Source organism: Gasterosteus aculeatus, chromosome 6 (genome assembly GCF_964276395.1).
Source record: "Gasterosteus aculeatus chromosome 6, fGasAcu3.hap1.1, whole genome shotgun sequence".
NCBI lineage: Eukaryota > Metazoa > Chordata > Actinopteri > Perciformes > Gasterosteidae > Gasterosteus > Gasterosteus aculeatus.
The window spans coordinates 17,419,118-17,442,498 of record NC_135693.1 but is presented as its reverse complement, the minus strand read 5'-3'; the positions used below and the strand labels follow the sequence as shown (position 1 = coordinate 17,442,498).

General features: G+C 44.4%; 1 long non-coding RNA gene across 1 annotated transcript; it reads right to left on the bottom strand.

Moving 5' to 3' along the window:
- Window positions 1-21: 21 nt before the first annotated feature.
- Window positions 22-2,082, bottom strand: LOC144409502 (uncharacterized). The gene is made up of 3 exons (XR_013467969.1): window positions 2,029-2,082; window positions 1,115-1,219; window positions 22-217 (listed from the first exon to the last, which is right to left on the bottom strand). It is a non-coding gene; the product is annotated as an uncharacterized LOC144409502 (long non-coding RNA).
- Between the last annotated feature and the right edge of the window lie 21,299 nt (window positions 2,083-23,381).

The window sequence follows — 23,381 nt, the reverse complement described above, 5'->3', positions numbered from 1 at the left end:
TGGCCGCGTGTGCGTTCTGCCTGTGAGTCAACACGCACACACACACACACACACACACAACTGTGCCGCTCGCGCTGTACGCTCCTGTTATCGCACAAAGGCCTGCAGCTTAACAACACACAAATAGAAAAGCAAACGTCGTGAAGTCTGAGATGGATGGAGGCGGAGAAAGGGAACGACGGGGGGCTCAAACAACTCACTTTGAAGAAGCGGGATTCTGCAGTGTGAAAGAAAAGATAATCTGGGTCAGACACCGGGGCTTTGGATGTGTAATTCACGCACCGAATTGTGTGTGTTTGCGGGTTTGTTTGCTTGACATTATCCTCCAGTTTGTCCTCTTTAACAAGACATTCTGCATGCAGACTTCATCTTTTTGCAGTAATGTAAAGATCTGGAAAGTGCGGTGCATCAATAAAGCAACATCAAAACAACATATTAGGGAAAAAAAGAAAAAGCAATCACCCATGTAACACCCACAAACACGCGCCAAGCACAAAGTCACCATGTCATTGTAGATGTGTTATTGTCTATTTTCCTGCAGACGCAGGCTAAATGTGCGAGTGTCGGGATCAGCCAGGAGCAAATGCGTCTGCATGTGCAGAGCTGCTGATCTTCACAAGGTTTCGGGAACACAGCAGCCCATAATGACTGGTTGCAGGGCAGATGGAAGGCGCTTGCATAATGTGTAAATTCGGGCCTGTGTGGCACTGCGATTACGACATCTCCATATGCAGTGTGTCAAGTGGGTCAGTGTGTTCAGTGAAGCCTCAGTGAATAACAGTGTGCAAAGGCTTCTGTTTTGTTCTCCCTTTTTTCCTCATCAGTTTGACCCAAATGCATTTTTTTTTTCATTCGGCATCTGAAAAAACACTTGTTTTATGTATTAAAACATGCCTTGCACCAAAAGCTTGGTCAATAAGTTTGGACATTTTGCACGAAGAAAAGAATCAGATGCTGATTCTGTTCTTTCTTGTAAGGGAAGAAGGTTCCTCGAGCCGACACCCGAGCTGCAGGATCACGTCAAAATCCACCCCATTATGCCTGAAACTCCAATCCGATCCTGTTGTACAGCAGCTGACAGTGTGATGAAAATCCAGCAGAATGAAACAAGCACCTTTCTCCTCCATCATACCGCTCGCTGCATGTTGCACACATGTTCCCGCCTTCATCGGTGCGTCATGCAGGAAAGATCTTCATACATCTTCAGACACATCAGCAGCTAAGAAGAGGTGAGGAAAATGTCACGTTCTTCTCTCTCTTTTTCAAAACGCGGTAATTATTCACAGTCAGTCAGAAGTGTTATTCCCAAACTCACAGTGTTCTCAATCCTGGTGTGTATTTGTAGAACAAATCTCACGGCCTTTATTCTTCCCAAGAGGTTACCGCATGTGTTTTTTGGTTTAACCGTGTAAGGCTATCCATTAATCATTCCAAATGTTTGACCAAGACAACTTCCAACATGTATATATAAAGGCATAATATGCAACAATTTAAATAATGTAAAGCAAACCTTCAAATGACTGTATAAATGATGATTACTGCCATCATCGTGCGCGTCGAGTTGGCGTGCATTCATGAGAATCGTAAATGAGGAAAATGTTCTTCTTAAAAGCATCAGCATCAAAATGGAGAAAAATTCAAATAAATGAGTCATCTGAGGGTCCTAATGCCACTAAAATAGAGATTATATGTTGTTTAAATCAGTATAAGGAGCAGTAATATATTTACGCTGCTATATTGATATATTCCAATTATATTAGCGTGTGACTTGACATTCGATTGACTCTGCAGTTTGGATAATGCCAACCTAATTATAAAGTATGATTTATACACAACTGCTTGAGAGTAATCCAATATGCAATCAATTAGCGAAAGGCTTTAACTCCTGCGACAGGTCTCCACCACGACGACGTTTCAATTATGAGGAAAAGGCGTCAATTTCTCCCCGAGCCACTTCAGAACGAATGTGTTGCATTTGATCCCCTGGTGATGTCCTTGCATTTCTTCTGAAGGAGTTCAGGGCTTTACCTTCTGGACCGGACCACAGTGAAAAAGCTGACGCCGCGCCGGTCGATCTCACGGATTGACTGGATCCAAATACCAAACGATGAACAGGGGAAAATCCTCATCAGCCCCTTTAAAACAAGCCACAAGCATAGACAGTTGCTTCGGAGAACTTCCGTATATTTTCAGGCCATTGGAAGGCGGATAGTTTGTCCAGAGACAAACGACTGAACGAATGAATAATATCATCTTTCTTGTTGCTTAGTCATTGGTTTGAAGCAGAAAAAATGGTTTTAGCTCAAAAAAAATCAGAAGATTCAAAATTTAAAGGAAGTGGGAGAACTTTCTTAAGGTCGGCACAATCTGAAACGAAGGGTTTATCGGTATTTACTAGCTGAATTAATCAGGTCTATTTACATATGAAGAGATTCAGATCATGTGATTTCTAGTTTACGAAGGTCGAGCTGAACCGAGCAAACAGCGCTGAGTGAGCCGAATGAGAGGAGTCACAGTTTAATCAGGAGAAGCACTTTGTTATCGCCACCTCATCCTTCGATGTCGCTCCCCTTGGCTTCTGTCCGCTCGCTTATTCTCTGGCTTCCGCATCTGCAAACTTCGATCTTAACTTCCTAAAAGGTGCATGTTTACCGACTGCTGAACGCCGTCCCGAACTTTAAGACGGGCTATTTAAGATGCTATGACGACCTGCATTTGTGACATCGAGCTCACTGGAACCACTTTAGATGGCGGAAGGTTATCATTGGTCACTGGTTTGGTGACAGCTATCAGCTCAATCCGAGTATTGCTTTTCGTGTGAGAGAGTGAAAGGACTTTTTTCCTCCCATCGTCTGCGTCCGGTGTGCATGTGGCCCTGAGAGAGCAGCAGGAGGAGCAAAATGTCTCAGCTTTAAGAAGAGCAGCCCCGATGTGCTCCGCGCTGCTCCAAAACCTGACAAAAAAGTCTCCAAGCTGTGCTCATTATTAATAAAATATACCCGCTGGCGGGCAAAACTTGAGATAAACAAGAGGGTTCGGAGCTGGGGGGGAAATTCCTTTCATTTATCTTTACTTTTGACGAAGATTCGACAACATGATGTTGGAAATAACACAAAAGAGGAGCCAAGTGACAATTAATGATTGATTTCAGATTTTGACCATCTGTTCCAGTGATCTGTTTTTTGGTGCTTCACTGGAAAAACACCCAGAGGGCAGCGGGGGATTTTCTTCAGAAGAGTAAAAGATTCAAAAGAGCAGCTGAAATGTCTCAGCCGGCTGGGGAAGTTTACAGCGTTCTACCACCCTATTGGTTCAGCAATTCAAAGGTTTTTGGGCAAATAAACTGGGCCTGCCGGAATCTAGATGGCTTCTACAAGTAGAGCTGAAAAGCTGCAGAAATCTTCGATTGGTGCATCAACCCCGAATATAATATAAGGATTTAAAGTCATTTAATGTCAGCAGCGACTGTAAACAGTAAACCTTTACAGAAACGTAAAGGCTGAAGTATTTGTTAGGTTTCATAAACACAAATAAGGGAGTGTGTTGAGTTACAGACAACTGGTTTTAGATCGTTGTTAACAGTTCAAAGTTCAAAGTACAGATTTATATGAATAAAAAGCTAATTCAACCTCAAAAACCTTGTAAAAGTGTAGAAACGGTTTGTCCTTCGGCGGCTCTGAGTAAGAGTTCCAGGTCGTGGCATTCTGCTTGTGTAAACGTGTTTAGCGTCGACCATCATGGAGAAACCGAAGCTTCCATGGGTGAGAAGTGGGAAAAACCCCAAAGGAGCCGAATATGAGGCCACACGTATTGTTTCTACATTTGGCTGCAGCCGTGAACGCGTCACTTCTTCCTCCGGAGGCTGATGCATCGTTGCTGCACTGGCGTTACAAATGTACAATATTGCCAAAGAGGCCCCGGAGATGTTGAAAAGGTCCTGTTTGTACAGAAGATCCATCCCTGCAGGATTGTATTAGTTTAGCGGCACTGACGACCTCCCTCTCCTGATTGTTCCGTTGTTTTCTTAATGAGGGTCTATTTATGGGAGATTGACATTTGGTGACATTCACGGCGGGTGTGTTGAGATATTTCCCACCTACAGACCACGCGGGTCCGAGCGGCCTCGGTTCACTGGAGCGTTGCGTATGATAACCAAGATATCTGGAGGGTTTTTTTTTTAGAATGATGAATTCACGCCTCCAGTTCGTACCATCTCTTATTAATAGAACGTGGGAACCCGCCGGTAAGTGTGAAGCGGTGGAGAACACGAGCCCACGTGCTCCCAGCTGCACTCAGATCTGCGCAATTTGGGACAATCAAATAAAGCCATGACCCCCCCACCCCCTCCCCCCCCCAGGGGACCAAGCGGTCCCATTTAACACATTTAGCACATTTAGCTTATTCGCTTTGGCAGGATTGGCTGTAAAACATTAGCTGTGTAATAGGAGCTGATAGTGTCTCGGTAAGGAAGACAGAGCTGGCGGATGGCGAGCGGATAGCGTGCCGTCCGCGCGTGTTGTTGCGATGGTGACATCGGAGTTCAGTCTCAACGTTCTGGCTGCACAGTGTGAAATTGTGGCTTTTCCTTTGTCCGTGTGTTGACTCCCGAGTTGTGCGGAGTGGCGCTGACATCCAATTATCGCCGCGCCGCGGCGGGCGGGGAGGTGGAAACATGCAAAGAACAGAAGGGGTCGTGTTTGTGTAGCAGATGTGCAGTACTTGACTTCACATCAAGCCTCAAACTAAAAAACACAAGACGTGTGGAGGTGGAACCGCTGGGTGATGAAATACAACAGAAACGATTATTTATTATTTGAGAAAACGACATTAGTTCAGTACGTGAGTTTCCCGCGTGCTCCCCGCAGTGAGCATGTCAACGCTCAGAAGCTGAGGACTAGCAAGCGCTGCAGAAAAAGTCTACTCCGCTTTGTTTGCTCTTCTTTGTGCCTGTGATGGTGGAGAGAAAGAGGAACCCAGCAGTTCTCATACGGTGTATTTACCTGGATAAACGTGCATGAGGCAAGCTGTGCAAAGTGACTTATAACTCAACTTGTTTGTTTGGAACAAAGGAAAGCAAATGTTCAACCGTCCATCGAACTTTGTGACGGCATTTGCAAAACCACCGGCTCCGTAAGAAAAGGAGAAAGTGTTTTATCTCTAGTGCTTCTTGATCAGGACATCCAGTACCAATAGGACGTAGTATAATGGAAAAACACCCCTCAGCCCCACTGAGCAGGTTGGGGGGGGGCGAGTACGCCGAAGGGTTTGTGCTACTTTGCAGCTGCGCTGCCACCGAGGAGCCAAACAGCTGGAGTAACTCATTTATTAGTAGTTTCCCTCTCATGGTGGGGGGGGGGGGGGGGGGCTGACTGCAGGCTGGATGCAGGGTAGTGGTGCTCCATCACTTCTGGTTGTCTGAGCTTACTGCAGCCTCTCGGCTCGCTTCATTTAAATGCCACTAATACGCTGGGGACACACCGCGGAGGAGATGGTTGCGGGAACACAGGGACCACTGATGGAAGTCGGCTTGAGGCTTCCGCCGCAGGAACAAACAGTATCTGCTCACGTCTCATGTTGGGCCGGGGAAACTCACATCACCCCCTTTCATTGCATGACATACTTCTAATGGCTTGAGGCACAATGCATCCATGAGACTGAGCTTGGGTGGTATATATTTATATATACATATATATATATATATATATATATATATATATATATATATATACATACATGTGAAATCAGCGAGGCACCTTTAAAGAGTACTTTGATGAAAAAGGAGTTGATTGCAGCCCGCTTGAAGCCGCGGGGGCATCATTAACGGTTGGTGTATTTTTGTCTGTGCTGAGCAGCACTTGTGTATTCCAGTAAAATATGCAAGAAAGAATGAGGCTGTGATTTCAACCCCCCCCCCCAAATTGCATCTAGACATCCACAAGTCGACTTAGACAGATGGAGAAAGAACACGCATGCACACAGGCACTTTATCTTTCATGGATTGTGAGTGTGAAACAAGACATTATTGTCAAGAATTAACAAAGGGGTCTTTTTAGCCAGATTTTGTTGATTTAATCTTCCACGTTTAGTAGCCCCCCCCCCCCCCTCCTACAAGAACCCGGTCTGCAATTGCAAGTCGCAAAGAAGCGATTCATTCTAGTCATTAAATCAAATGCGCATTATCTCGCCATACCCAAACAAACATTAATCATTGGGCATAATCTCGACAGGTAATCTCCTCTCCCCCCTCGAACCTGTCTGCGAAAGAGATAAATAAATATATTTACCTCAGCCGTTCAGCAGTGGACAAGGCATCCCTGCAATGATGTCATTAGTGCTGAACGATAGCTCCCACGACTGCTGTTTGCTGGTGAGAAAAACAAGCCGGTGCATTCAACAGGCCGTAGCTCAAGATCAAAATCAATAATAATATTCTTGGGCGAGTCTAATAGTTTCAGAACGCCATCACCTTCCAGGCGGCTTCGGGCAGAGGGCTCTGTGACGCGCACGTGGCGAAGCATATCGAGCACAAAGCCAAAAAAAAACGCCTTATTCTGATGTCACTCATCGGAGAGGATTAAGGAAGGATCCAGAACCAGCGACCAGCGATTGAAATAATCCCCGATGGAGACGGCTAACGCTTTGCGGCTGGAGCTCAGTCGGCGTCGAGGCAGAAGCGCCTCACCTGGATTTCCTTTTCTCTCGATCTCCCTCGTGATGCCGGCTGATGAGCTTTGGAAGGCCACGTAGCGACGTAAGGAGACACCGCTGCTTATTTAAAGCTGCACGAGAAGCCCTGGCAGTTTGGCATCATCACAAAAACATGAACTTTAGAACCCAGACAACAAGTTTAGCGTTGTGTCTTTAAATTGCACACAGCCTCAACATATTTAAATCATTCACCCCAGATCATTATTTCGCGTTGTGGGTTTAATGCAACGTCAAAGCAAAGCATTTCTAACGTTCAGCTGCAGGTAGTTGTCGCTGGGCAGAGATAAGTGGAAAAAAGACCTGAGCCTTCGACTGCAGGAGAAGAGCTTCATGTGGAAACGTGTGCGTCGTCTTTTAGCGCAGTAGAGTCATGGTGAAATAAACGCTGGTCCCCGGCTACACATGGACTATAACTAAATGCACGCCGTCACGCTGAATATTCCCTCCGCTCGAAGGCCGTGGCCTCGGCCGGAAAAACATCTCCCCCCCGTTTCAAACCCTCAGAGGAGACTTCACGTCCTGCCCTCGAGCGGTGGAGGACGGGCGTCTGCTGGGCTTTGTGTGTGAGCGTGGCTCCTCTTCCCTCTTTCAGTCGTCATCGTCTCCAAAACCCGAGCATCACACAGCCTCTGAGCTCAGCGCCGGGCCTCCCGTGCAACCCCGGGGGTCCACGACACACGTGGGCCGTCGCCTCGTCCGGTTTTCTACGTGCTGGAACACTTGAGGAGAGAGAAGAAGGTCCTCTGTGCTGCTGGTCAACATCTTTCTGCACAGAAAGCACAGATGCCAGTCGATGTGCCGTTTAATCGCAAGTACAGTTTTCAGTTATCCAGCGTTTGCTGAGTCTTTGGTTGCTGTCGAGAGTCAGAAATGTTCACAAGGTTGAAAACTTTTTTTCCCTTCAGGTCATCGCACACTCTCAAGGGCTGTGTTTGTTTTTACAGATTAATCCAATTAAAATGTGTCTCTCCGGTGAAAATCAGCTGAGACTTTTGTGGGAAGATTCGATGAATAAGGGATACAGAAAAACTACACGGCTACAAACACAACAATTTAAGGGTGGAGCAATTAGAGGAGACGGGAGTAAAGCTGGAAGGAAGGTCGGCACGCCTTGTTTGTCTCTTTTCCCGACTGATGGATTGTTACAATTACCAGATCTATTTGTCAGGAGTTGTGACTCAGTTTCTTTACCAATACAATGCATCAAAGGTGATTTCAGGCTCCTTAAGAAACTGCATCCTGATTTATTGTGATCTGTTTTGTCGTTGAGTGATTCAGCAAGACTTTCTTTTTCTTTGTGGCTTTATAAATCAAGTGTCCGCTCCGCGTCATGCCTTTGCACTTTCGTTTGAATGACAAACTCCAGGTTCCACTGGTTCCACTGGTTCCACTGGTTCCTCTGGTGCGTCTTTGATTCCTCCTCTTCTTCCTCCTCGCGGCTCATTGATTGTCTTTCCTCATTGAAGGGGAATGAAAATCTCTCAGTAGTAAGTTTCAAAGGTCTGTTTGCGCTTTTGTATGTTTACCCATAAAAGGATGGAAATGAGTCTATGAGAAACGCTACGAACACGAGTTTATGGACTCAATCTCTAGTTTTAAGTCTTCTTCAATACAGCATGATGTTTATTTAGTAAATGATGGTCCATTCAGAGTCAAACAGACCATGAAGCAGGCTTTAGGGCGGGGCTACCTTGAGATTGACAGGTCTCTACCTGACTTGGAGGAGTTTTTTCTCCTCTCAAACAAAATTAGAATTTTTAAGGAACTCTCTAATAAATAATTCTTGGTAAGTGGACTAAAGCTTTGTTTAATTATACTCCACGTGTCCAGTAGTCATTGCATTAGAATGGGATCCCCCTTAGTCCCTGTGGTTCAGGGGTTTGTAGATTTTAAACACTTAACATGAACAGACAAGTGCAATGAATTGACACAAATAACTACTTTCTAACCACAGTAACATTATTACATAGTGATGTTTCCAGAACAAAGAAACCTCAGTGCTTCGAAGTCATTACTCGTCCCCAGCAAGCTCCACAAATTTCATGGATTTGATTAAAAATGGTTGAGCCTTTTGAAAATGATCATTTAGAGAAGCTCGATTGCAGCGATGCAGCTTAGCGTCCAGGTAAAATGTTGCCTGAGACGATGACTTCGAACTTTATTAGATTCATATCCTTACCAGGACCCTGAACACATGAGGCGAGATCAGCGCAGTGAACCATCACCTCCGTGTCGCCCACACAGGCGTGTTGCTTTCATCATTGAGACAAAGGACGGGATGTGCAGTGAGGCCTAACGTGACGGCCCCGGGCGGTGAAGACGTTTCTGGTCGCTAAGAAGTCGGGAGGGACGCCGGTGACAGCTCTGCGACGCCAGCAGCTCCCGTGGCGTAAACACGCCGGAGCGCCGGACGGCTCAACCCGGAGACGTCTGCTTTAAAGCAGATGAGTCGCGACGACGTAGAGTAAAGACTCACGAGGTGCTCTGACATCATGTCGACATCGCAGCTTAACTCTGCACAAAGTCGGTGAGATGAGTGCCACAACGTGTGAGCTGCTGTGTTTTCAAATTTCACTGACGATGAAGTACTGCCTCGAGTGCTTTTATAATACGGCTGCTTATAAATAGGAAGTAAATAGCTGCCTTTCAGCACCAAATGTTGTGTGTCGCATTTCATGAGCGTAGAGAAGTTGCCGCGCAACAGAGAAACAGCATTGGAAACATAACTTTTCCAATGCTTTTGTTGATGATGAGCTCGGACGTCGATTTTAATTTGTCTCTGCTGGATCTCGCACCATCTCATTCATTCACATCATATAACGACCACCTGAATTATCCTCTTTGGCTAAAAGGATCCGGAAACCGGTCATTTGCTGCGTTTTCCGGTCTTTTCCCGGCAATCGCAAACCAGCTAAAAACTGAAAACTTTCACGGTCGCGCAAACTCTTAATTTGAGTGTGCAGCGATATGGAACGCTCGGGTCAATGTAAACAGGTACAGTACATCATGGGTCAGTAAAGCACACCCCGTGACTCACTCTCAACCAATCAGAGTGCAATCAGAGAGTATTATAATTGAGCAATAAAGGCCTCAGAAGTGTGTGGTGTTTCTTAATGTTTCGTTCCCTGTAACTAGCTCTATCTCACGGGTTTGAACACGGGCAGCTTTTGGCAGATAGCGGCTGCTTTTGGACCAGATCCTGTTCGCTTTGAGGCGTTAATGAACCGCTAGATGAGCTCAGAAGTTTGAGGATGACAGCGTTTTCAAACGCATTAGTTATTCCAGCAGCAAGTTGCTTTTGGAATAAAAAAACACACTCTGCGTCCAGTAAAAGAAACTCCCCTTTTGCAGCTTTCTATGCATCTCCAAAAAATGTTCATGTTCATTTAATTGAGCTTGAGGGCCTGTCTGAGCTGAATTTATAGAAATTGATATGCTGTGAAAGCTTAGCTGTTTCTTCCCAGTCTTTTAAAGAACTTCCATTTCTTTAATAAATGAATCCCGGTTGTTCCTCGTTCGCACTGGAACTCTCCGGCTCAGTGTTCTGGATATTTTACACTCTATTTGCGCGCGCTCAGTGAGGCGTCGCAGAGTCGTTTGTCACGGACACGCTGTCCTCCTGCACATGCTGATGAGGCTCGCGGTGGACTTTTCTCCATCCGCTCACCTGCAGCCGAGGCACCTAATTATCTACGACAGAGGCGATGGAACGTATTCTTAAATCAAGTTTGATCCTTTTATTTTTTTTTTACGTTCCACCGCGTTCACAACGACCGCCAAGTGAAATAAAACCGCTTCGCTTTGTTTTCATTGCACAGAGAAAATTATGGAATGAGAAAGGAGTGTTGTTTTTCTGTCGCCCCGAGGTGCGGCAGTTAGCTGCAGAAGACCGCACATCGAACACAACAGCGCACACGAAAGGTCTCAGGGATGATTGAGCGTCAAGCAATCAACATTTTAAAGCAATAAACGTTTTCCCCTTTCAGAATGCGCCTCCACGAAAGAAGTTCAACGGCCGTTAATCTTCAACCATGTCTGCCTCGGGGGATCAGCTGTCAGAGCAGCGCTCGGGCCCCTTTCCACAGCTTTTCTGTATCGGTGACCGCGAACGGGTCAAACGGCGTTTTCGAGACATATTACAGTAACACAACACACAAACGGGACTCCTGACGCTCAGGAACCGCCTTATCAAACAGCTCTTCTTTAAGTTCTTTAAGTTCTTTGTTCAGAGGATTTTCAAAGATGCTTCTTTGTATCGGCTGCACACCTAAAACACCCACAATCCTGTGCACACAATGCATTTCCTGCAAATAGGAACTGTGAAGGTCATTCATTTCATGTCAGGAGTGTGTGAGAATCTGGTTCTGAATCAATTTAATGCAAAAATACGCTAATTTATCAGCAGAAAACACATCGTATTAGACCAGGCCTTATGTTAAAGTCCTTACTTATCTAAAATCGATAGACTATTCTTTAAAGTAACAGCGTGCACGGGGACTGGCTTTCAGCAAAATAGCGCATGAAGGAAAACCTCCCAGACACGACGGTGACTTTTAATTTTCGGTGCTGACTCAGCAGTTTGATGACGAAAACGTGAACAAAACAGAGAAAATGAGTTCTTCGTCCCTCCCGAAAGGCCCAATGCCTCATAAGTCGGTCTAGTGTGTCAGGAGGTTTCCTCCTTTTACTGCCGGCACAGCTGTCGATGTTGACAAATGGTTTTGATTTCTCAGTCCCCTAAAATCTATCACTGCGACTGAAAGAACCCTGAGCGCTATAGTCTCTAACAGCGAGCATCCTCCATCACTGAGCCTGCACACACTGCGACATAACCACATAGTTACAACCACCTAAACAATCTAAAAATGATATGAAAATGTATTATCTTTGATGCATATGGTGTCCAGGCTTACGCTGTCTTCCTCTGACTTAGTCAACGGTGCGCAAAACAGTATTGCTGATGTTTTGTTTGCTGTTGCTAGGAGACCAATTAACAGCTCTGGTGATGTGATTCATCACAACTGTAACAATAAGAGGAAATATGGCGTTTGAAGTCGCCGGAGTGTGCGGCGCGTGTGCAGGGAAAATGGCAATAAACACCCTTTGAGTGAAGGTGATATGGACCGAAGCGGAACCGAGCAAAGGCCAGAACGCTTGGGTGTGGTGCGTCGCTTCCAGCCGTTGAGGGAAGAGTAGCAGATGCCTCCGAGCACTACTCTGCGTGTGAATTCCTCCCCCCAGAGTTCCCATCGGTGTGAAACAACTATAACCAGCATTCATTGCACTATGGGCAATGTTTCTAGTCGTAAAGGATTTGCGCTTCACGTTAGATCACAGAAATTGACGTTGGGATCAATGCCATCGTAGATCCTTTTCTTCTGTTTTCTGTTGGACTCTTTCTTCAACGAAACCGTGTTCTGCTTTTCTTCTCCATCCTTTGAGTGTCGCTCTACTTTTATACATGCATGTATTGTGTGCAAATGTTTGTATTGAGGCAGCCGTCATAGATCAAACAAAAAACAAGACATTTTGACAGTTCAAGGGCGCGAAAAGAAACAGAGTGTGTTGAATGAAAATGTGAGATTTATTCTTAAAAAGATCCCACGCTGGTCTCACCTTGTGCATCCTGACGTTAGTCGACTCGGCAACACTGCTCACAAAACGTACCGTGGAAAAAAGGTTTCAGAGCATTTCAGAGGCGAAGACAAGAGAAAACACGGTGCCGCTGGACCTTCTGCACCAAGGCTGCCAACCGCTCTCGCATCCGTTGTCATTTGCACCTCGAATGGCCCTCGTGGAATGAATCCATGTCAGAGTCGTGATCTGATTTTTTACATTTATTTTTCCCGGGCCTCTAAAAGCGCCCGTCCTCTGATTATATCCTCTGTTCCAAAAGGAGGTGATTATTTACAGGAACAATTTAATGAGTTTCTTGCTAATGTCCTGTCCTTCTAGCATTCCTTGCCAAATAATCAGCCGAGTAGTGTGGGAGGAATGTTTCCTGCTTCTGTCCACACGTGTATGAACACACAGTGACGAACTTCGCGAACACAAACACGCGGAATAGAGTAACGTATCAAAGGCAGCCTTTAGAAGTTTGCCATGTTGAGAGCTTCCCAGCAGGTCGAGAACTCAACTCGATAAACCATCTCAGCCCCAGTAGAGGAATCCATTTGGTTCAGGCCGCACCGACCTTTCAATCCCAAAACACAAAAACAATCACAGAAGGATGCCGAGGAGGCATCGAAGTGTAATTTGCATTTGACAGAATCCGAGGAGCAAATCAAGAAAGATGTGACTTGTGTGTAGAGAATATGACAAAAAATGGTATTCTTTTTGATGATAAAATAGTACTATTTGAAGTATGTAATATGTCACATACTTCTTACAAGTATGATAATGTTTGAAAATCAAGTATCCAGAGCCTTTCTGTCGTAAATTAATTAAAAGATAAACATTTATGTAATCAAGGGTAAATCATTTATATGAGATGTGTTTTCTTTCCGGAACCTCTGACTGAGCCAAAAAAGGCTCCATGCCGACATATTTCCGTCCCGCGAATGTGCTCAAATAAACAAAAACTCCCATAGGAACCTGCCCTTAAAATAGCCACTTCCTCTGGCGGGCGCGTGTCCCTTGTGGAGTACCTGAGAGCTTCCGGGGGTTCAAAGCGGGGTGACGGAGCACAAAGGTGACGGGGAGGAGGACACCTGCCAGAGGAACATATGGGCCAAACAGGCTGTGACGAGATGGGACGTGACGGACTGAGAGATCCCCGGAGATCCACCTGGTCTGAGGTCATGCTGAAGCTGCGGAGGCATCTGTGGGCAGGAGGAAAGTCAGCTGATGCTGCGGACGTGCTTTCACGTATTCAGGCAATATGTCACCTGAGCAGAGACGGGACGGGGGAGGATGGTTGGATTCTTTTTAAATCAACCGGGGGAAGAACTAGTTCATTCTGAGAGTGATATTAAACAAAATGAAGTTCATTCAGTACAAGCCCGCTTCAGAAGACCCCTTATAAGCGTCTAAAAGGCTAAGTTCAGGGTTTAGGCATCAACCCCTGTTAGTTAGGTTTAGGAGAGGAGCGCTGTCGGCGAGGACGAGGTGGCGGTTACGGTCAGGTAGTTGCGAGGGTTGGGCTGCACTAATGGCTTCTCCAGCTTGTACTCCAATTATCAAAAGCTACAGTTACTCAATAAAGCAAACACACTCCATCCAACAGCTCAGCTCGGCTGCTTTATGTTTTCTCCCCAATCGATCACACTCTGTCGGCATATTCTGCTGCTCAGCTTAATGCAGGCCCACTGCCTCTGGGGAAATAATTACTGCTGCATTGGATAACCGGTGGATACGATGCTAACTCCACCGTTGGTCGGCGAGCAGCTCGGAGCCTGTGCCGCTCCGCTCGGGGGCGACCGACCCTGCTGGCTGGGAGAGTTGAACTTCACCTCCGTTTCTCGCCGGGGACAGAATGAATCACACAGCATTTGAAGACTCCACTGCACGTCTGCAAAAGCATTATCCGACCGCAACGCGGAGGAGTAAGTGCTTGTTCAGAAGGCATCAGAGCATTGAGGCTTAGGAGCAGGTAGATCGCGGTGTGTTTGATATGCAATGAAAAGCCCTCTTACCCCGTACTCTAAATCTCAGGTCATTAGTTGTCACTTATTTCAATTTTCTTTTCCACTCAGGCTCCTCGGCGTCTTTGAAAGGGAACCATGAAGACCGTGGGAACGCATTCAGTGCAGAGAGATTTTTACCTTTTCATTTTTTGACAAGGCCGAGTGTGCGGGCTCGCTGGTTCGTGTGCTGCTGAAAAGAGAGAGTGAAAGAGAGAGACTGAAAGAGTGATCGTGACTTTGGATGACTGAGGATTCTTTCATTTTAAATTGACGTATTTTCAAGGTCAAGCCCCTACAAGTTTTGTACAAATATACAAATTGACTGATGTCAAATACACAACAGTATCACGCGGATCATGGACCTCAAATGCAATTAATAAATCTGTATTGATTTACATATGCAGGGTAAGGCTTCCAATTAAAAAATATGAAACATAAATGATGCCAGAAAACTGTGTGGACTGTAATGCTCAGGGTTAAAGTTGTGCTTGGCAGAGTTATGATTTAAGTTTTTGTTCACTCAAATACATCATTAGACACAACTTAATGCGATTAGCACTATATATGTGTTTTTCATTAAGACAGTAGATGGATACAACCAGTATAAAACAATAAAGCCTTTAAAAAAATACATAAATTAAGCATTTCATTTGTACATAATTAATTATAGATGAATGATAATTAAGTCTAAATTTGTATACCTTCACGTCTAACAATATCAATCAGAAATGCAGAAAATATAATATTTCATAAGCAAATATGAACTTGCATCCTGCACGGGCATGGAATCAGTTTGCAGTAAAGTGAATAGTTGATAGGTGGAAAGCAACTGAGTAGTCCTATAAAGTTTCATTGGGAATACATTAAGATCACGGTCTTAAGGTGAGATATTGAGTGGTGAGGGTGAAGATTAGGGTTAGTGGCTGAGGGCATTCGTGTAATCAATGAGGTCCCGGCGAGATGCGTGCACGCAGGTGTGAATATAAATCAGTGGTTATAGATTCACGTCGTCAGCATTCTGATCCCTGCTGGTTTTCTATCCAGTGATCTAATCAGAGACTTTACACCTGGGATGTCAGGTGAACCCGAGGATCGATAGAAAAAAGAACATGGGACGCCGAGGAAGCAAATACAGTCAGTCACATGACATGCATAAATAACGCATGTTACTTTTTACATTTTAGCCATTAATCTGCTCCCTCTTTTACATCATAGACTCATAATCAGGATTGACAGCTAAACTGGTAGCACAAAGGCTAACCCGGTAGCACAGAGGCTAAACTGGTACCACAGAGGCTAACCCGGTAGCACAAATGCTAACCCGGTAACAAAGAGGTTAACCCGGTAGCACAGAGGCTAACCCGGTAGCACAGAGGTTAACCCGGTAGCACAGAGGCTAACCTGGTAGCACAGAGGTTAACCCGGTAGCACAGAGGCTAACCTGGTAGCACAGAGGTTAACCCGGTAGCACAGAGGCTAACCCTGTAGCATAGAGGCTAACCAGGTAGCACAGAGGCTAACCCGGTAGCACAAATGCTAACCCGGTAACAAAGAGGTTAACCCGGTAGCACAGAGGCTAACCCGGTAGCACAGAGGTTAACCCGGTAGCACAGAGGCTAACCTGGTAGCACAGAGGTTAACCCGGTAGCACAGAGGCTAACCCTGTAGCATAGAGGCTAACCAGGTAGCACAGAGGTTAAGCCGGTAGCACAGAGGTTAACCCTGTAGCACAGAGGCTAACCCGGTACCACAGAGGCTAGCCTGGTAGCACAGAGATTAACCCTGTAGCACAGAGGTTAACCCGGGACCACAGAGGCTAACCCGGTAGCGCAGAAGCTAATCTGGTAGCACAGAGGTTAACCCGGTAGCACAGAGGTTAACCCGGCAGTACAGAGATTAACCCTGTAGCACAGAGGCTAACCTGGTAGCACAGAGGCTATCCAAGCAGCACAAAAGAAAGCAAACCCAGTCTGAGCCACTGAGGTGCAGGTTTTCTGGGTGTTGAACACCATCACACCTTCGCCATCAACCCCCAAAACCTGAGAAGTGAGACGTTGTGACTCTTCATACCCACTAACGTCTTTGTTCTTCAGCTGGAAATTGGCTTTCATTCCAGGGGCAAATAACTGCACAGCGATCATGGTCATTTATCAATAACTCAAAAAATAAGTTTTCCTCCTTGTCACCAGACTCCAGACACACTGCAGTCGTTTTTTCTCGCCGATCATCACTTATAATCTGAAGGAAAAAAAAACTTAGTTTATGGAGTTTGATGTGAAAAGAAACAGCCGATGTACGCTCTCCTCAAAACCATGAAACTCCACCAACAGAAACAGTCATTTCGCATTGTTGATCAGTGTAAAAAACAAACATACATCGGTACCGACATTTCATAAAGGGTCCGACATCACTAGAAGAAGACTGCAGTGCGCCATCATCTGTTCTATGAATATAAGACAAACACGTTCACGAGAGAGGTCGTCGGCAGTCAGAGGTTTCTCTTGCTAATGCTCCTTGATTGTCATTGACCTACTTACACCGTAATCACAGCCGACAGTCTCTCCTGGGTCTGGGTGGCTTTCTCTGCAGAGGATTCTACATCTGACAACCACCCGAAGACGCAGGCGCATGACTGACCTCATTTCCAGAGGAGAATGCTGCGTGTCCGACTCCTGCGTTGGTTATTTCCTCACACATGTTGCGCAGATGCTGCAGCCGCAATGTTTGCATTTGAATCTCATACATTTTAGATTATTTTTAATAGGAAGCAGAACCTGCTCATGGAGCGTCTTGTTCCTAGGTGAGACGGTGCCTTTACCTGTGTGGGGTGGTGTGTGTATGTGTGTGACTGCAAGCTATGGTGAGCTTCACATAAAAGGCGTGAAGGACACCCACCCATCTTCCCCTCCCATCATTTGTACTTCAGAGTGGATGTATTAGATTAAATAAATAGTACATAGAGGGTCATTTTCTGCCCATCAGCATCCTGCAGAAGAGACGGCGCCTGACAGACTGCAGCCAAACACACATCACATTGCAAAGTGCGTCAGATGCCCAGGCAACATTACTTAAAGGAACAGTGCGTAGGATATAGTGACATCTAGTGGCGAGGTTGCAGATTGCAACCAGTCTTTAATGCATTTAGAATGCAAATGTTTTTTGAAATCCTTCTGATTGTAAATGTTACAAGTGTGCAGCTGGAATAAATTGTCCTGAACTTTTTTCATTTGTATTGTCTACTTCCGGTCGAGGTGCAAATATTCGCCGGTGGTGTCGTGTGTGTCGGGTCATTTCCCTGCAGGATGACAGGCGCCATCAGCTGATTGGTCCCTGGGAGCTCCAGGTGTGAGCCTCATTGTCAGTTTGTTGTTTTGCAGGACATCGTGTCACAGAGGATGTCTCCTGACAGCATGAGATGTGCGCGTTGCTTCCCAAAGCGCAGGATTTCAAAATCGCCAATGTTCAAGTTTTAAACAACAGTGTTTGTGAGTTCACCCCATCAGAGGTCATTTAGATGCCTCAGAGTGATATGAGCTATTAATGGGAACAAACAACAGTCTAATCAGCAGCCGTCAACACCAGACCATCAGAACTCACCGTCGCTGGAGAATTGGCCGTGTAGTTTTTGATGTGATGACCGCGACTTCCGTATCTCCAAAAAGGCTTTTCTTCAGAAGAGTAATTACACTCCCGCCTAAAGCGAATGCATTTAATCATGCAGCTACAGCGGCGAGCATCAAGGGGGTCCTGACACCACGAAGCATGTTCACACAGTTGTCGTAATGGATATTGTTTAGTCTCTAATAACCTTTTCTTTATCTCAAATTACCACCATTTGTTACCAATCCTCAGATTCTCAGCCGTCCACAGACTCAGGCATTAGAGGAGGGTAAGTGCATCGATTTCAGGGATTTCTGAACTGATAATGTAAAGCAAGTGAAAACTGGAGGATTGTCGTTTCGCTGCTAATCATTTTTCTTTTCATACAATTATTCTTTTGTTGCTCTGGTTCTTGGATAAAAGCCTCTGATCTCTGCTAAATTTATCCTCCAGCGGTCCTATCGCCTCTTTCAAAGCACAGGCTGCTTTTACAAAGATAATCCACTACAATAAATGATAGACTGGTGTGAAACAGCAACATGGGAGTGAAAACAACTATTTATTGTTTTACAGTATATGTCACATGGTGGATAAAGTGTTAAATATCTCACATTTCTTCATAGGTGATCGCTTAAACCAAAGTAATCACAACTCACTTTTGGTGAGAATGAGGATTTCAGCGGGAGTCAGAAATAGTCTCATCAGGAGATAAAAGAGAACCCTGAATTCAAAGTTCGATAGTTAGAACAACCCCAGGGGAAAGGTTTTTCAGGGTATTTATGTTTGATGTGTGTGTGTATGTGTGTATTAGTACTAGTACACACACACACACACACACACACACACACACACACACACAGTACTACTAAATACTAGCAACATTGGTGCAAAGATGATTCCATCACGTCACACCAAGTAACCCACTTTGCATGCACCTGAAACAAAAAAGAACCAGTCCATGTTGTATATTTACAACAAAGTAAGTTATTAAACTTTTCCTTACAATAAACTCTGTAGTTCTTCCTTTTGACCACTAGTCGGTGGTATTTCCCCACGACTTCAGGGAAACAGAAATCCTCCTCTCCGCCCCCGCTGATGTCGTTGATGTCATTTTGTTTCTCCACATTTCAGGGCTCAAAAGCCGCCCGGCTGCGTGTTCTGTGAGCGTGGTGTCCGTTCCATTACCGGGTGGGAGAACCAGGAGCAGTTGCTGTAAGGACAGGTCTCTGGAGTGCACAAGCTGCCCTCCTTTTTGAGCTGACGGATCATTTTGGTTAAACAACACACGCGCACACACACGCACACACACACACACACACACATACACACACACACACACACACACACACACACGCACACACACAAAGCACCACCCATGTGGCAGATGCTGACTTTGATGTTAAGGGCCTGTCGCTGCAAGAGAGCAGGAAAATTAGAAATATATAAATTTAAAAACTGACTGTGTGTGCATATTTGTTGGAGAGGAGTAGTAACAAAGTGGGTCAAAAGCAGGATTGTAACTTTGTTGTCGTGAATTGCACGGGCTTAAACTTCTTCCCTGACATATCCACATGACATTTAATCTGACATTTAATCACTAACCTTTAGCCTCAACCTAACATGAGCTAAATTCAAACAAAAGCCTACAACTTTCAGACTTATCAATGGTGACTGACCTAGAATGACTCTTAAAGGTTACTCTGGTATTTCCCGTGTTTTGGGTTCTCGGTGACTAATGAAAAGAATTTCTGAAATTGGTTCAGTAATGAGAGGGAACGCTGCAACGTAATCAAATCGTGCAATGTGCTCTGTCGATGTTTTTTTCACAAAAAGCGCTTGTTTTTTGTCACTGCCCGGGATCAGATTGTTATTAAAGCAGAGACCTATTGATCTTCTAACGTTTAGTATTATTATTCTTTCAGCTTATTTCTTTGGACCCGATTGACTTCATATTCAAGTAAAGTTTTCCATCATATTTTTCACGTAACATATTTAGACAAAACCTATTTTCAGACATAACATAGCCATACTTTTTCCCCCGTAGTATCATTCAACCGAACATATTTCAACTTTTCTTTGAAAACTTTTTTTAACCCAACATTTATTTTTTCATGAGATTTTTCAACATACTCTTTTTGGACTTTTTAATCATAATTCATATTTTTCGAGCTCAAATTTATTGACTTGTTACTCCATGGAACCTTCCTGAAAGAAATGTTCAATGATGTTTGTATTTTGACTTTTTCTTCAAAACGTTTCAACGTAATATTCATTTCATTTTTTTTTATTACATGGCATTTTTCAACCTAAAATATTTTGACTTTTTTTTTGAAATATTTTTTTGACCTGATATTTTTTTAACTCATTTTTTCAAACATTCTTTGACACACCATATTTTGACAAAAACTCGAGTGAGTACTGAGTACCTACTCAGTTTACACTGCTCTCCTTCTTATTCTTCTTATTGTGCAGGCCTCTCCTGAACCACATGAAACATACATGTGACATCAAACATACATGTTCCCCTTGCCATTTTACTGTGAGGAACATATTGATAGAAGCCGGGGGAAATAAAACCATGATGCTTGGATGAAGGATTTCTGTAAATGTTATCCAAAAACAAACACTATTCGAGCTTATGTGCACAATGCTAATCGTTTAATTCATCGAATAATAGCGTAACAGAGCGTCTGAATGGGTGAAGCAGAGTTGAAAAGCAGCGAGCTCCTCCTGTAAAGACTTACTGACATCTCGTGGGGACCAGAGGGAGCTCCTCCTTCAGAATACGTCTCTTATCTCACAGCTTATTATTATTAAATCTTCATTTTAAGCACCAATGAGATCAAAAGCAACGTTTGCCACGGGTCCTAATTTAAAGTATATATAATATATATTCATCACTTTAAGGGAGAGACACGTTATTTCATCCTCTAGTTTGTTTATGCAAAATAAACAAATGAGAATCACAGTGGTTTATTTTTGCTACAGATTACCTTAATTACATCAGATGTTCATAAGCTGACCTGAAAGGTGCAGACGACAGTAAACGGCCCTCTGATGGTGGAGGGGACTCGCCAACGATCCCCGAAAGACTGCGAAGTTTAATTGTACTGCAGCTCCTCCACAAAGGGAGCACATTTCCCACACGAGCATCCTTTGTCGGTTATAATTTTGTCATTTTTCATGTGCAGAGAGTTGTTTTTGTCTTTTTATCCACCCGATCGCTCCGGTTATTGGTATTGATCCAGAATCCTATCAACTCATCCAGCAGAGTTATAGCCCCTTTAAAATCTTAATATAAAAAGTGCCTCATTTTTTAAGGTAGAGGGGGTGAAATCAATGCTTTTGCAACACAAACTGACGACACACACTTCCAATTGCAATCTGTGAGAGACGCTTCAGAAGGTCACCGGGAGGTCGCTGCAAAAATAAACGACTCCCGCTTCGGAGAAGCTTTACAGCTTATGAACTTTGAAACGAACTCGACCTCCTGCCTCCATGGGGCCACACCCTCTAATGAGACCTTCATGGGGGGTTTGTTCAATAATGATGCGGGAATTTATAACATATGCACATCAGCATAAATCCCCTGGAGTTTTAAATGTAAATAAATCATTAGTAAAATGATTTTTAGGGGTCCAACAGTCCATGTAATACTTACGTACTTGTTTTACTTATAACTCGTTCACCCCAAAGAGACTCATAAAGGGGGGGGGGGGGGGGTGCAGTGCTTTCAGCTGCAGTCGGTGTAGAATCAACTGGAGATGATTTGGATGTGGAATGTTTTAATCTGCTTTTTGGGGTATAAAATGTGATCATGTGTTGTCAGTGCTGCTTACAGCTGAAAGACAACAGTTTCCATCCTGATCACAATTGATGCCTAGGCAAGTTTCTTTGTTTTACATGCCGGTCTTTGAACCAGAAAGTTTAGATGGAAAAACAACTCTAACATTGGATGTTTTTCAGCCCAAGTCCCATTTTTACTTAAAGATTAAAGATACGTAAAGAAACTGAACCCAGGTGAATTTCAGTTGTCTGTTAAATACATGCATAATTGTTCTGTACTTTGTTTTAATAAGGTCAAAGGAAATGGAGGTAAACAGGTTCTATATGCGCTTCAGAGCCTTAACATGCTCTTTTGGATAAAATACCCATGATGCCCATGGACAACTTACCCTATTCCAGATCAATTAAACAGCAAAACACAAATTGAGTCAAACAGCTGTTGAGTGTCCATACAAACAGCCCCTGATAGGAAGTGCATGTGAGCGGCGTCGGTGTTGATCAATGGGGCGATAATGATGCTCCTGCAGCACTGCGGCCACTCTGATTAACAAAGCACGGGTGTGACGGGGTTTCCCTCGCCACACAGATTGGTGGATTTTCATCTCGCTCCGTGGATTAGTTCTATCCGGGAGGTAATCAGGGGTTTCACTACAACTCCCACAGTCACGCGCAGCCTCGTATCAACGCCACACAGACTCGCACGGCCCGCCGGGGTGTCGACACACACACACACACACACACACACACAGTTAAAACTGGGCCAAGAGGTCGAGCGTCACAGATCCACGCATGACCGCCCGAAGGAGACTTTTCCGCCCCCGACCTGTTGCATGAGCGTTGTGCTCGGGACGTTTGGATTGCAGATATCAGAGAAAAATATGAAAAAATATGATCCATATGAAAAGAGATTTTGGGGACTGATGATGGCGTCGTCTAATAATCAGACTTTGCCAAAGAAATAACGATACAGGAAGCAGTATTTTGTCCACGGAGGTTCATGAGGAGGGCTGAAGGAGTTTAGGACTTTAAAAGGATCACGCACATACAGATACAGATGTTGGATATTCTGAGGCGAGACAGCACTTAAACTGCTAGAATACATTTGATGTAAATTAAACAAATGACAAACATTTAGACCATAATTTGGGGATTTTTCAAAGTACGAATGATCTAATGTTTATTTTTGAAATTCAAGATTTTAATGAGCGTCAATAAGAGTGTGTGTGTTTGTGCGCAGCTATACCACGCTCACTAAACAACACACGCGTCGCCCTTAAATGAAGCCCGATTTGTGTCGTGTCAGGTGGATTAACATTTCTTTGCCATTTTTTGTTGGCTGTCACTAAAGCTCTTCATGAGCGTGTCTATGAATAAGAATTACTACTGCAGGGGATGATACGTTAAGCTGCAAATCAAATACAACCTTTATTTTATTTAACCACTACTACTTTTTCTCTTTCACGATAAAAATGTAAGTAACACAAAATCGTGGCCACCAGTCACTACATCCCACCATTCACTTCTACTATTATTTGTCCCATTAGTGACCCACGGCGATACCGTCCAGCACAAGTTAGCATTAAAAAGATCAGATTTGCTGATTCATAGTGACAAACTGTCTCATATTAATGCAAAGTGAACACACCCTAAACACATAAAGCC